The following is a 16,526-nucleotide window of genomic DNA, read 5'->3' as shown; positions in this document are numbered from 1 at the left end:
ATAAGTGAAGAAAAATTCAGATCTTTTAGTTCTCGGTTAAGTATGAAAAAGTTTCAGGTCATCAATAGTTCTTTAGTTCCAGTGCTGATGAGGATGATAACAAGGATGATAACAGATATCCCTTTTATATTATTTGAGGAGCATTAATTTAAACTAACATTGACATCATGTGTTATTAACCAAATTGCCATTTCTTAGGTGTCAACACTAGAATCACTCTCACACTCTTTAATTAAATACCCTCTCCTTATTAGACTAATTACATATATTACCATTATTCATTACAATATAGCTTAACATAATATATTATATGACTCCTATCTAAATAACTGATAACTCATTTGATCATTCATTACCCATTTCTCACGCGGCCTCCTTCGTATTAATAAAAAAAAATTATTATTGATTTTCGTAGTCACTTTATGTTTCTATATCCGTCAAGTAGATACAAATATATTAGTAAAAGTAGTATAACACAGGTTTTAGTTCAAAAATATTTCTCATCTATCTTGAGACGCCTATCATCTTTATAATATAAATACAAATAAAATCGAATATAGCTCGAAACGCCTATCATCTTTGAGAATATAAAAATCTCAAGTATAAATCTGTTTTTGTATAAGTAAGAAAGTTCGTCTCACTTAAATGATATCAACTATAAAACAATTTTAATATCTTCAAATTGTAGAAGAAGCTATATAACTGCTTGATCTATATGGTTTGTATTAATTTTCTTATTTCAGAAGTTCTTATTGTCCAATGGTCATATGTTATTTTTTTTTATATCAACCTCACATATATAAACTCATTATAGGTATAGTTATATTGAATATATAAAAAAATGTATTAAGCTATAGACTTAACAGGTTAGCTACGTATGTTATTATGTTGAATTTGAAAAATTTATTAGTCCGCTTGGACAAATAAAATTAGATATCAATTCAAAATTTTCATTGATTGCCTTTTTAAGTGATTAAGTATTTATCGGTAATTACGGTTGTATATAAAGAAAGTTAGATTATTCTGATTGGACAAATTAAATTACATATCAATTCCTAATTTTAATTGATTGATTTTTTTTATAATCATTAATCATTCATCTGCAATTACGGTTGTATATAAAGAAAGTTAGATTTAAAACTGAGTTACGGCTTTACACCTTCAATCTACTTCAAAAACTAATATTTTTAAATCTACTTCAATTACACCTAACCAGTTACACAAGTTTTTTTGGGAAAAAAACTACATTATATAAATCTGCATAATTTCGTTCAATATTTTATTATATCTAATATTTGTGACTACTTTTTTTACTTTATAATATCTATAGATTAAAGTAATAATCTCTTTTAATCACTCATTCCGCACAGGGCGCAGATTATTAAGTTAAAGACCAACTTTGAATTGTTAACTACGTCAAATTTAGAATGGGAATGTGATTGTCACTGATTGATTTTTACATTTAATTTGATTGACCAGCACCACATTAATTTCCTATAATACAACAATCAAATAATGTATGATAAGGAACAAAGGAAGTAATATATTCAGATTTCGATTTGAAATAGAAAATTTGATTGTGGCAATTAATGATAGCGAGTATACCCTAGACCTAGGCGTCTTGCATATATAAATACTAGGCCTTATATCTACATCTCCTCACCATTCTCTCCTTCTCAAAACATCTTTACTACTACGATCTAGCATTCACAACAGTCATAGAATTGTTTAACCATCAATTTCTAATTTATTTTTATTTTCTTATATTTTGTTTTTGAAGGGTTTTATTAGTTTATTGCTTATGTTTCATTTTATTTCTACTTCAGAATTTATTTATATTAGTATTTGCTTACTCTTATTATTTATTAATTCAGCTCCACGACCTATAATTCAATTAAACAAACAAAAATACAAGTTAAAAAAAAAAAAAGATTAAATGGTTAGTGAAACGCACAATTTTCTTTAAAGTTTTTAAAATATGTAGTATTTCTTTCTATGGTTTCTACCTTTATAATAACTATTAATTAAAAGTGATAATCTCTTTAGATCTACTCACTCTGCGCATGGCGCGGGTTATCACCTAGTTGTATTATTGTTTGTAATGTGATGTGATTAACTCTTTTCAATCTTTTATACTGCTTCCTATAAATACAGCATCTTATAAGCTCGTTGCAAAGCGATGGAGAAGACGTAAGAGATAAGACAGTCAGTAGCCAATCCATCGGAAAGAGTGATTCTAGGAGCTCCCAGATTATAAAAGCTCCATCCCCGAACGAGACTCAAAACCATCAGGTAAATTTCAAACACTCACATTACTTGTTGAGAGGGAGAAGAACAACAGTAACCCTCTACTTCAACCTTTTTTAGTAAAAAAAAATAACAAATGGCTCCATCATTGGGTTTAGTGTTAAGTTGAATGCTCTTAATATTTCTTCACGTAATTTCGCCCCATAAATAATGGTTTCTTAATTATAATTCTTCAAATAAAACCACAGACCCCTTAGAGCAATATGCATGATTTCTTTCTCACTTCCTCTTATTATATATTCAATGCTAAACTCTATTTTACCTTCTGAAATTTTGTGCAAATACTGAATTTCGTACATACACCGTATGGCCAAAAAAGTTCATCAACAAAACATTAATAAAAGGACAACAAAACCTCATAGTTACTGCTATTAAAGCTTCAATTCAAAAACAAAACAACAACGAACATAAACCCATATAGATATGATCAATCATTCCTGAAACTTGGTAAGAAACAACGAGCTTCAGAGAATGAAACAGTGGAAGATGGTAGTTGTTCAACCTTGTTTGTATCGAGATTGAATACAAAGATGTCAGTGTCATACCAATTTATCTCATGAGCAGCAAAGTAAATGGAGTTCTTAGTGACGCCTTCTTGTTCCTTAGCAAGCACTGTAATACCCAAATCTAAAATAATCGCTTCGACTATTGTAGTTTTTGGTGCTAACTATTGCGATTCTTTGTTTACATATCTGATTGTCAACCAGTATAATTCTTAGGGGGGTTACTGGGCAAAGAATTCTAGAGGAATTATTAAATTTTGAGATTCCACTGTTATTGGTTTGTGAATTTTTAAAATCTACATAGAATCCATTGATATTGGGGTGATGATTTTTAAATTCCACTCAAAATCTTTAATTATTGGAAAAGTTTAGTTTTCATTGATTTTAAGATTCTTTTTAAATCTATTGTTATTGGGATGTAAATTTTCTTTGCTTTTACTCATAGTACTCAACTTTGAGAATATCATCTATACCCATAAGATTTCTGAAATCAATGTAATAAAATACACTCACATACAAAAACTCAAATTGAAGAATGAAATAATAAACAAATCACAACTTTAACATAATACAATTCACAACTTACAAAAATAGAAAAATATTAAAAAATTTAAATAAAAATTGTAAAAATTATTTTAAAAAGCACTTTCGATTTTTTTTTAAAAAAAATTAAAAATAAAAATTCAAAATTTCTTTACAAAAAATACAAATTTAAAGCATATATTTCGAAATTATATAAAAAATATTTTTTATTATTTATATATCTATAAAGTAAGAAGTAGAAATTAATTTTTTGGTCATTTTATTTCTTGAGATCTTTTTTGTGACAAATTTTTTTTTAAAGTTGTTTAAGAATTGCCTTAATTGAAATGATTTTATTTCTTTTTTTTTGTACCACCATAATTTCTTACTTCAAAAGTTAATAACAATCAATAGAATTCTATACACAAGTAATGAAAATCTATGTAAAAGTATTTGATAAAAATTTTAAAATCTAGTTAACTCGTAAAATCCTCTCAACTATTAAAATCATCAAATTTCACAAAATTATACTGGTTGACAATCAGATATGTAAACAAGAATCGCAATAGTTAGCACCAAAAATTACAATAGTCGAAGCGATTATTTTAGATTTGGGAATTACAGTGCTTGCTAAGGAACAAGAAGGCGTCACTAGTAACTCCATTTACTTCGCATATTATTAGTCTTCTTTATAAGGAGTTGTGGTATTAACAAACTACATCAAAAAAATAACAACAGTCACACATAACTATAAAAGAGAGAGATTCATTGCTTTAAAAAAACACATATGAACACGGAAATTCCTATTTGTTATTATTATATCTTAGCTTAGACTTGAAAAATTGGAATACAGCTGAATACAAGATATTTTTGTAGCACATCCACGTATTTATTTGAAAACAATTGTAAATAGTTTTCTATAAAATATGATATATTTATTTTATAAAATATGATAAGTTTATTTTATAATATAAATTTGCATGCGAGTTCCTTATCTAGTTTACATAGCAGCAAACCTATTTATATAAAAACATATAGGATCAATCATTCCTGAAACTTGGTAAGAACCAATGAGCTTCATAGAATGAAACAGTGGAAGAAAAAAGTTGTGGTAGTTGTTCAACCTTCTTTGTATCGAGATGGAATACAAATATTTCAGTGTCGTACCAATTTATCTCATGAGCAGCGAAGTAAATTGAGTTACTAGTGACACCTTCCAGGTCCTTAGCAAGCACCGTAATACCCAAATCTAAAATAATCGCTTCATCTCCCAAAGAAAAAATTTTCTCCCACTTAATCTTCCCATCTGATGAATCCATCTTAAAGATTCTAAAGTTCCATGTCTCAGACATAAAAGGACTTTTGCTCCTAACAATTAAGACATGTCCTCGTAAAGTGACTACCACATTATTCCTCCTGCGAACCTCTTGGACGGGTAATGGAATTCGAGGCAATCTTATCCGTGTTATTTTTTGTAGTTTTACGCATCCCCCTCCTAGGCTAACTCCGGAAACTTGCAGCGGAGATTCACCACCAGAAAAGTCGAAAACACAGAGTTCATCAATGGTGAGACAAAATTGCTTGTGATCTTTGAATACCATGTCTCGGATACCTGACAACCTTTCCGAGATTTGTTTCCACGAGTTATAACTTTTCTTCAAATAAACGAGAGTATCTCCTATAACAAGGTAATCTTTGGTTTTATCGTTTATCCACAATATCGGAGAGTAAAATCGTCGTCAATCCGATGATGTAGGAGGTAAATTGATCCTCTCGCAGGTTAAAAGATTTAAAATATAAACAGGGTCTTCCCTGTTTGCGTAATTACTAGGATCCATCAAAAGCCAGCTTCCACAAGTCGCCAAACATAAACTATCTGCAAAGTCATCGCCAAGATGGTGAGTTTTGTAGAGCTTTTCTTCTTTATCTTCAGGATTTAACAAGAGACAGTAATTCTTTTTCTCGGGATTAGAATCATCTAAGGGATCTTATTGTTCGGCTTAGATTGTCTCGCACCAGATAGCCAAGACGAACAAACTGATCTTGCTCGTTCGAAATCAGCAAATCCAAGGCGCTCGAAGATCAGTTGCATGAGATCACTCCCTCAAAAAAGACTATAATACTCCATCTGTTTCATAGTGTCATTTTGACCTTGTGCACACAAATTAAGAAACAATTAATTTTGTATATTTCCTATATAAAATACAATTACCTATACACCTAACCATATTTAAACCAATAGAAAAATAAATCACGGCATAAAATTAATAAAATTTGCATTAAAAATCGAAAACGACACTTATTTTGTAACGAAAATTTTTTCTACAACGACACTTAATATGAAACGGAGGGAGTAATATATTAAGAGATAATAACTCCATATCTTTAAGTAGCCTAGCCTACAGCTTTTATTATTAAAGAAACAAAAGTTGTTGTATTTGGCAATAATCTTCTTTTTTTTTAAATACTTATTTGGCAATAATCATTTATTTGTTTATCTAATGATTAAAAATCTGGAAAACATTAATTTGATGCATATCCATAAGACATGAGTATACCTTTTTTATTTATACAAAGAAAATCATACTTTAATACTTTGTAGCAAATATAATCAATATATGGTAGTTGATTTTCCCTTACTCATGCGCACATAGAAATATTGACAACATAAATATATTTTAAAGTATTAATATTATTATTTAATTCAATTATTTTGTAATTAATAGGTACCATTTGTTTAAAGAATAGATATATTATTTTAATTAGACATGTAATTTAGATATATAATATCTAGTCTATTTAGTTAATACTTGTGTATTTTTAATTGTATTTACTTCTTAAATTTAACCACAATATTTTTTGTGCTGAAATAAATTGCAATTTTCGTTAATTTCAGTTGTATTTTTTTAATCTTAAATATGCATGTATACTTTCTTATTCTTTTGTATAAATTGATATTTTTTTATTTATAAAAATAGTAAAAATAAAATAAAATGATGACTAGTACAAAGTTTTATAATAGAAAATAAAATTTTGGAAAAATTGTCAGTGTACTTGGTGTAATATGGTGGTAAATATCTAATATGTCAATAATATCACCATCTTTATGTTAATTCATGTCACATATACAAAGTAAAAATTAATATGGTGAAAACTACATAATCAGGTTTAATTGATTTTATCATTAATAAATAGGGTCAAAAAAAAAGTCGCACCTCTTCTCTCCCAAAGGCGACAAAACAGAACAAACTTTTCTCGGCGATAACTACCGGCCGGCACCGACTCCGGCGTCGGTTCGTACTCGTTTTTAATTATTGTTTTCAATTTATCTGTGTTATAGTGTATTGTATCATTAAGTATGGTTTCATCGAAATCATTATCTTCGACGTATTTTCGTTTCAAGCGACATGTCTTCTCGTCACAGTGTCTCTTCCCTTCCCGCCGCCGTGGTGAAATTGTCTCGTCATGGACAAACAGTCTGGTGGTTATCTATTGGTTCATTGCGCCGGTATGGGATTTGGATCAGATCTTTCACGAATTCAGTTTCTCCCTAATTGGTGAGTCTATTACCTCCTTAACTGTTGAGTATCATCTTCGGACAAACAGAACTTGGATGTTCTGCGTTGTCGGCGTGTTTCCGTGGCTAGTCAGGCACGACGGTTTATTATCTCCCATAAGTTCCTCAAAAGAATCACTAGTCCTTTGGAACAAAAGAAGGAATCTTAAACCGCCATGGCTGTGGGGACTAATATGGATATCATATTCGTTTAAGAATTTGATATGGATGATTGTGTCTTCACTACGTCAAGGAGATGGGTCACGTCTTTACTTGATAATAGGAGGAAAGATGGATTGGTTGTGCGAAGACATGTGGTGGAAGATGATGGTTTCAAATGATTATCAAGGTCAATATGAGGGGTTTCTTTGGAAATGGATAGAGATTACAACAAAACATGTTATCTCGTGCAGCGGGAGTGTATGGAATGGGTAACGATATAACAAATGGATCGTGCCTCCTGATCTATTAAGTGATGAAAGGTGTTGGATCACAATGGATGACAGCCAAACACAAGATCATATAAGACCGAGAACAACAATAGAAAAAGTTAGCGAATCAGTCTATCCTGCAATAGAGTTAGGAAGCATCGTGTTATTACTTTTCTATTATCATGTTCAGCTTAAAAATGTATTTGTTGTATGTTTCGATTCTGGTTCTCTGTTAACTCTCTTTTGATATTAATAAAGTTAAGATGTTTAAAAAAAAAAGGGGTCAAACTGTAATTAATAAAACTTGAACCACATTTTAAAAAATTAGATCCGACCCAAGACATCTAACCCAGCCATATTAACTCGTCTTTCCCTAAATCATTTCCCAGACAACTAACCTAGAAAGAAAATCACGAGGATAAAGCAATTGTCCGATAGCTGCAACATAAATAAAACACCATATGATCAAAATTCAGAAAAGAGATGCAGACAATAATGGAGAGAGAGAGAATAAGGATTACGCTGCTACGCTGTACCAATCCATATCCCTTGAGTCGTCTCCTCCTCTTCCTCAGAATCTGAGCCGCAACAAGATGAATCAATATCGGCTCCGCGGTGAAGAAAATAAAGCTCCGATGAGTAACACATCGTGCCATTGCCGTTTGAGCTTTGCTATTTCTATGCCACCTCAATTTCTACTAGCATTCCTTAAGATGCTAAGCTAAGCACAAAAGCCTCTTTTAATGGCTCTATGGGTTGAAGCCAAGTTTCATCCTTGGAGTTACAGTCTTACAGATGCATTTGTAGTGAGTTTTATTCTTCTATGGTTCTCCTTCCCATCTCACACTCTGTTTTCTCTCTCCGAAAGTCTCAATCTTTTCATTGTTTGTAACTTCGATAGGTGATTCTGGGTTAGTTGTCGGAAATAATTTAGGGGAAGATAAGCTAATATGGCTTGGGTCGGGTTAGATGTATTGGGTCGGATCTGATTTTTTAAAATATGGTTGTTAATTATAGATCGACCCATTTAATAATGCTAAAATCAATCGAACCAGATTATCTAGTTTCCACCCTATTAATTGTTACTTTGTACATGTGGCATGAATTAAGATTAATTAACATAAAGATGATGATGTTATCCCCTATATATTAAAAGAGAAGCATTAGAACATATTTTTGTAGCCACATGTCATCACCACAATCATTCTTAGAATCATTAGAAAAATATATTGGTCCATATAAATATATAATAAGCTTTTTATTAAACTAACCATAAATTAATCATAAATGTTCTTCATTGTTTCCTTAAATAAAAATCACGGAATTACCTAATGTGGCTAAAGTATATATGACAATTAATGATTTGAATAATAAAGATTTGATAAAACTTAGTCTATTCTCTATCATTTAAAAAAAAATAACTTATTAAAATAAATTAAACAACCACATTAACTATATAATAAAAAATTAGATTTTTTTTCCTGTATGTTGTATTTTGAATTTTTAAAAACGAATATAAATGACTAAGGGGGTGTTAGGGGACTTAGATTTTTATAGAGATTTGTTAAATTTGGAAAGAGATGTAGAGAATTTTGTATATTGTGAAAATCTATGAAAATAAAGTAATGTAATGATTCTAAGAATTCAAGGTAAACATGTAGTATTCTCAAAATCTTAATTTGTGAGTTAAAATGATAAGAATTCAATTCCCAATAACACTTACTTTAATAGATTTGTAGAATCATTAAAATCTAAACTTTTTGAATAATAAATGATTTTGTATAGAATTATAGAATCATCAAACCAATAACAATAGATTTTAATGAGAATATGAGAATCTATAAACCAATAACACTAGATTTAGACTCATTATAAATCTCATCCCCACTAACACCCCCTAAAGTTGTTAAAAACCTCACATTGAAATTTTGTGATCCATAGTTTAAAATTTATGTTATAACAAGATACAAATGATTACGAAATTACATAAAATTTATGTTATAACAAGATACAAATTATTAAGAAATTACATAAGTAGAAAAAAGTGTTTGTCTGGATTAATAAAATTTATTTAAGTATTTGTACCAATTTAATTATATGTAATAGTTACTAAATTTTTAATTATTCAATATATATTTATTATTTCATAATATGTAAAAAATATATAATACTTAAAAGTAATTTATATATAATATTTATCCCGCGCAAGGCGCGGGTCTTAACCTAGTTGACATATTATAATACTTGACATGTTTATCACCATATTATACAATAGATGGTGTAGTTGGCAATTTTTTTTTCTAAATTTTTTGAAAACTCACAAACGGATATTAATATTTACAAAATATTTTTTTTAAAAAAATTCTAAGTAACTTTATACTATAAATATATAAAATATAGATTAAAATATTATAAATAATCTGAACATAAAAATTGATATTGGTTTATGTATTCTTATTATAGATCTATTATGTTGCATAAATATATAAAAATATAAAAAATAAAAATATTAAGCCTTAAATTAATTTTTAATAGTCTGAGAAACTAGACTGATATAAACATTTGATTGACATAAATTATTAAATATTTTTTAATAATGGCAATAAGATACAGTATTTTAACTCATTAAGGGTATCTATTTAAGTAACCATTGTAAAGGATATAATACTTTTTAATGAAATCTAACCATAAAATTAATTATTAAATAATAAAGGATGACTCATAGCCTAACTCAAGTGTTGTGATGTTTATTAAATAATATATAATAGAATTCTAAAATAAAATCTTGAGAATTCTAAAATAAAATCTAAAGAACATTTTCCAAACGGTAAACTGTATAAACATGCATAAAAGATATACACACAGAAAGCATGTACGTTTCGTGTATAACAGAAAGGCATAAAAAGGTAGACACGTAATAAACACTTAAATATGGGGCAAAACGTAACGTCATCAACCTGGCATCTGGCCTCGTAGTCTGAAGGTAAAGGAACCTTGGTTGAGGTGTCCGCCATCACGAGTTCGAGCTCTGACCATAGCCGATTTAACATGGTTTCCGTTTGTCTTCCAAGACCTTTCTCGCCAGTTCCAGTTGGACGTTGTGGAATAGTCGGACTAAGTGAGAGATCCGGATATCTGGATTATCAAAAAAAAAAAAAACAAAACAAAAACGTAACGTCATCTTTTTTTTGTAGTTATAAAATTAAGGGCTTATTTGCTAAATAACCAAAAAAATAAGGGAAATTGGATTTTTAGAAAGAGAGGAGAGAGAGATAGGAAGAGAAAGTAAGAGAGAGGAGGTGTTTTTAGTTAGTTAATGAATTTTGGTTTTTGTTGTATATAGTGAATGCAATTTCCCTAAAATTAAACAAGTTTGTAGTTATAAATTTCGCTCGTTTCTTAGAGCACCCTTATCGCACGTCTTTAGTGGGTTTCTACTGCTAATTATCATTAAAAAGAAAATCAAAAAGAGAAATAAACAGGAGAGGCGTTCCTTATTTGGAGTAAGGAAAGAGACGTTTATTCATGACACGTGTGGGTAAAGTGAGAGGAGAGAGGAGGAGCATGGCTTCGGTTTCGTGATCTGGTTCTGTTCTCTCTCTTTCTCCGAAACCTCTCCATCTTCGTCTTCTCTCTCAGAGACGATTTTCTCTGTCCCCGTGGTTCCTCGACGAAACGGCGGTACTCCCTGTCTCCGTGGCTCATCGGCTTCCTTGAATCGTGTCTCCGTGGCTCGTCGATGAAACGAAGAGTCTCTCTCTTCGTGGCTCCTCGATCAACCGACAACGGACGTCTCTCTCTTCGTGCCTCCTCGAGTTCATCGCCGATTGGGTAATATCCCTCTCCGTGGGTCTCCTGGACGGCGAAGGACGGCTCTGTCTCTTGAGATACTTGAATCGGAAGGTAAATGTCTTGTTGTTTCATCAATCATGCATGTTATAGATTAGACTTGTTCTTGTTGTGATCGGAAGTTTTATTTGTTTGTAGGTTCGATTTGGTCTGGCGGTGGCTCACGTCAACGGCGAGGGAGGTCTCTGTCGAAGGCTCTCCGCGAATCGCTCAGGTAAAGCTTCTGTTGCATCTTCTTCAATCATACATGTGGGTTTGTTTGTTGCAAGTTTAAAAATGTAGATTTGGCTTCTTTCTCGTTAATAATATTTATGATTCAATCTCATTTTGATGGTTGCAAGTTGCAAAATGTAGATTTAGCTTTTTTATGGTGATTAATATTTATTTTGTTTCTGTTTTTGTGTGGTGAGATGAAGAGATCAACTCCCGTTTGATGTGTTCAGTGGAAAGAGAGCTTGGGAAGGTTCATCAATACGGTCATTGGACAAAAGAATTCGCAGCATGACGGGTTAGTCTTTCTCTATTTCCTCTGCTCTGAAATTAAAAGGTCTAGCTTGTTGTCTGTAATGAAATGGTGTAGCTTGTCGTCTGTAATGAAATGGTGTAGGTTCTGGTGAATTCAATTTAGGGTAGTTAATGGTGCTTTAGCCGTAGATTATGGTTGTCTCACAGTAATAAATGGAATTGATTGTCTTGTTTGTGCTATTTCAAATTGAAAAAGCATTGTTTGTTGTTTGTTGTTAGATATATGTCAAGTCATATAATGAGAAGTGTTGTTTCCAGCTGGGTGTGAAAGATGATTAAATTAGATAGCGTTGTTGTTTGGGTGTGTTGAATGTCACAGAGCTTTGTTTATTTAAAGCTCTTCCTTATCGTGTATAGACAACAGATGTATGCGGCTTCTAGTTCCTTCTCCTCTATCTCTTCCTTCTCCTCTATCTCCTCTTTATCCTCTTTCTCCTCTTTCTCCGCTCTCCTTGACTTGGAAAATGGATTTCAGGACTCGGCAAATTTTGTTGACTTACTTAATAGTCAGCAAAATGTTGTCTTTGGCAGTCAAGGAAGTGTTTCACTCTCTTCCTCGCAACCCCCATCCGTAGGCAGTCAACGTAACGACCTTCCAGCTGAGCATAAGGAACGAAAGACGTGGACGGTCACAGAAGATATAGTGCTTATTAGCGCGTGGTTAAACACGAGCAAAGATCCAGTTGTAGGCAATGAGCAAAGGGGAGACTCTTTCTGGATAAGAGTAGCAACATACTTTTCGGCTAGTCCCAAGGTTGCTGAGAGTGATAAAAGAGGGCGTAATCAATGCAAGCAACGTGGGCACAAGCTGAATGAAGTCGTTGGCAAGTTTTGTGGGGCTTATGAAGCAGCAACCAGAGAGAAAAGCAGTGGTATGAATGATAATGATGTTCTCAAATTAGCCCACGAAATCTACTTCAACAACCATAAAAAGAAGTTCACACTTGAACATGCTTGGAACTCTCTTCGCAATGACCAGAAGTGGTGTCAACTCTCTACAGAGAAAAATGATAGCAGCTCGAAAAGGAGGAAGTTTGTGGATGGTTCACATTCTGTAAGCTCTCAGATGAATGAAAATGATGCTGTAGATGGTGATGAAGGTCGTCCCTTGGGTGTTAAGGCAGCAAAAAGGCGTGGGAAGAAGGCGGTCGTTGAGGGGAAGGATCGGGAAGATTTTGATCATATGTGGGAACTGAAGAAGGAGGATTTGATCCTGAGGCAATCACACTCGAAGATGAACCTACTTTCCCAAATTGTTGCAAAACAAGGAGACCTAGATGATGCAGAAGAAGTTCTAAAGAAGAAGCTCATAGAAGCGTTGGTGTCTGTCGGGATCTAAGTGTAACTTCTCGGTTATGTTTTTCTTTTGCTTGTCTGCTTAATCTAAGTGTTCTTGCTTGTCTTAAAAAATGTGTTCTTGTTTCTTCTTGCTTGTAAAATATTTTGTGTTCTTGTTTCTTCTTGCTTGTAAAATATTTTGTGTTGTTGTGTTCTTGCTTAACCTAAGTGTTCTTGCTTGTCTTAAAAAATGTCTTGTCTCTTGCTTGTTCTTCATATAGATATTATGCCTCTGTCTTGTTTTTGATACTGATTTCATCTCTCTGTCTTGTTCTTGTGACTTTCAGGAGCGTTGGGAGTGGAAGAAGCTTGCATTACTGGGACTTGACAGTGTCTACTTATTGTAATCTAGTGTCACGGACTGGTGTGTGTCGTCACGGAGTTATGTACGCATGTGTAGTGTAGCACTTTTCAAGTCACAGACTTATGTATGCATGTGGAGTCTAGTACTCTAGTCTTGTCTTTTTCTTGTTTAGTGTAGTCACAGACTTGAGTCTTTTTCTTGCGTGTCATTTTGTAACCTTATGTAACCTTGACAACTTAATGTTCTCTCTTCTCACCATACAAAACGAGGAAAACATTAGATCAAAAAAAACTTCATTTTCAATCAACTTCATTTTCAATCAAACTACATAACGATCAAAACATTTGATCAAACCAACATCATTTTCTATCCCTTTCCTTCTTTCTTCGCAGCATCCAATTTCCCTCTTCTCACCATACCAACTTCATTTTCTATCCGTGTGATCAAACCAAATATCATTTTCCCTCTTCTTGTTTGGATCATAAATATGGCTTCCTCTTCTCAAATTTTTTTTCAAGATCCGATGGATGATGCATTTGATGAAGCTTTTGATCAATATTTTGAGCAAACCTTTGAGAAATTTACCAATCGTCTTCAAGAAGAAACAAGGAAAGAAAGGAAAAAAAGAATTTATATCGAAAGAAATCGCGAAGAAGGACATATTCATTTGTGGAATGATTATTTCAGCGATACTCCCACGTATCCCGAAAATTTGTTTCGACGAAGTTTTAGAATGAACAAGCCATTGTTTATGCACATTGTTGATCGTCTCTCCAACGAAGTTCAATACTTTCAACAAACGCATGATGGTCTCGGAAGGATCAGTCTCTCTCCCCTTCAAAAGTGTACTGCAGCCATTCGTGTCTTGGCATATGGTTCTTCGGCTGATACGGTCGACGAATACCTCCGGCTAGGTGAAACAACAACTCGGTTATGTGTAGAACATTTCGTGGAAGGAATAATAAATTTGTTAGACGATGAATGCCTAAGAAGACCAACACCGGCTGATCTTGAACGTCTACTTCATGTTGGAGAGTACCGTGGATTTCCCGGAATGATAGGAAGCATCGATTGTATGCATTGGGAGTGGAAGAATTGTCCCACCGCTTGGAAAGGGCAATATTATCGTGGTTCGGGTAAACCAACAATCGTTTTAGAAGCGTTTGCTTCATACGATCTCTGGATATGGCAAGCATTTTTTGGACTTCCAGGTACATTAAATGATATCAAGGTTCTTGATCGTTCACCTGTTTTTGATGACATAATTCAAGGTTATGCTCCGAATGTCACATTTTCTGTCAATGGAAGACAGTATCATATGGCTCACATTTTCAGTCAATGGAAGACAGTATCATATGGTTTACTATGTCACCGATGGTATTTATCCGAAATGGACAACTTTTATCCAATCAATTTCTTTACCACAAGCGCCGAAAGCAGTTTTATTTGCTCAATGTCAAGAAGTTGTCAAAAAAGATGTCGAGCGTGCTTTTAGAGTCTTGCAAGCTCGCTTTGCCATTGTTAAAAATCCGGTGCTCTTTTGGGATAAAGTTAAAAAAGGGAAGATTATGAAAGCATGTATCATACTCCATAATATGATAGTAGAAGACGAACGAGATGGATACTCTCTAAATCATGTTTCAGAGTCTTTCCAAGGAGAAGAAAACGGAAGTTCACATGTTGATCTCGATATTGATAGAGATATCCCTTCAAATATCGCAAATATGATGGATGCTCGAGAAGGAATTCATGATAACCCAATACATCACCAACTGAAATATGATTTAGTTGAGCATATATAGGATAAATTTGGCGGTTGAAGACGACAACTAAGCTCGGATGCTTTTTTCAAATTATTCTCGTTTATTTTACTAATCTTTGTTTTTATGTTTTTACTTAAAAATCTATGTTTAAATGTTATCTTTTAATTAAAAATTTCTAATAAAATAAGTTTAATAATTTTTTATTATTAAGAAACCTTAAATTAGAGACTTGCAATGGAGGGACACAAAATCTCAAGGTTTTAACTATGTCTCTTATTCAACCTTTCTCTTTAAATGCTATTAAAAAAAGATTAAGAGACGCCTAAGAACATGTTTATTGCGGTTGTTTAGGAGAGTTGCTTAGGTAAATTAAGATTAAAAATAAATGAAAAACATGAATTAAGCAAAGGGGTGTTGCCTAATTATTAGTACCGTGAAGCGTCCGTCCCTCGGTGCCACGCGTCGGAGCTTCATTGGATAGAGGAGAGAGAGAGGACACGGGTTGCGTCTCTTTTGTTTCTTTTCGTTTTTTCCTTCTTTCTTTCTTCCTTCTCTCTTCTCCGAGGCGATCAAATGGCGATTTCACTTCTTGACGGTGGCTCTCCTCAACGAAACAGTATCTCTCTCGGTGGGGCTTGTCGGCAAATGAAAACGGCGTTCCTCTATCGGTTCCTCTCCTCGACCAAGGAAAACAGCGAGATCTCCTTCGTGGTGGCTCTTCTCCGAGGAAGCAAAATGGTGACTGCTGATGCTCAGACAAATCGAAAGGTAAAGATTAGTTTTAATGTTTGAAAATTTCAATTATGCATGGCTTAAATAATTTCAATTAGATTGTTCTCTGTCATATTGAATCATAACGATTTCATTCTTCTGATTTTTTTTGTCTTTGTGTCTTGAGGTGAATTGATCAAGAGACATGATCGAGGCTGGAACTTTCTCTTTGTCAGACAAAACACCCACGATAGTTAATGAAGGTAAAACCTCTGTCTTTGATCTTTTGAATTGGATAAATACTTGATCTTTGCTCTGTTGAATTGGTTAAACCGTTGTTTTTATTGGTTGGTGTTGTGTGAGTTCAGTTGTGATTGTATTAGAATTTTATTGCTGTCTTGAATTGGTTGGTTTTTTGTGGTTAACTTTCTGTTTGAGTTCTTGTTCTTGAACCGTAATAAATTACGTTAGGTTAGAGTTGTGTTAAGATAATAAATTAAAAGTACGGTTGTGTTAAGATAATATATTGAAGTTTTGGTTTGTTAGATATGGATGGTGTAGTGTGATAATTGTGTTAGATATATGTCCACTCGGGTTTGGTTGTGATCAATGCTTCTCTTCCTTCTATTAAACTGTGTCCTTCTCCTCTTTCTTAAACAACCCGAACCCCACTTCCTCCCCTTTGTTCTTTAATTTATCTTTTCTTTTCCATCCTAG

General features: G+C 32.8%; 1 pseudogene; it reads right to left on the bottom strand.

The window, feature by feature from the left end:
* Nucleotides 1-3,654: 3,654 nt before the first annotated feature.
* LOC106442610 lies at nucleotides 3,655-7,975 on the bottom strand (annotated as a pseudogene).
* Between the last annotated feature and the right edge of the window lie 8,551 nt (nucleotides 7,976-16,526).

This window comes from Brassica napus, chromosome A3 (assembly GCF_020379485.1).
Source record: "Brassica napus cultivar Da-Ae chromosome A3, Da-Ae, whole genome shotgun sequence".
Lineage (NCBI taxonomy): Eukaryota > Viridiplantae > Streptophyta > Magnoliopsida > Brassicales > Brassicaceae > Brassica > Brassica napus.
Note: the sequence above shows the minus strand (reverse complement) of the source record. Positions and strands in the feature narration are given on the sequence as shown.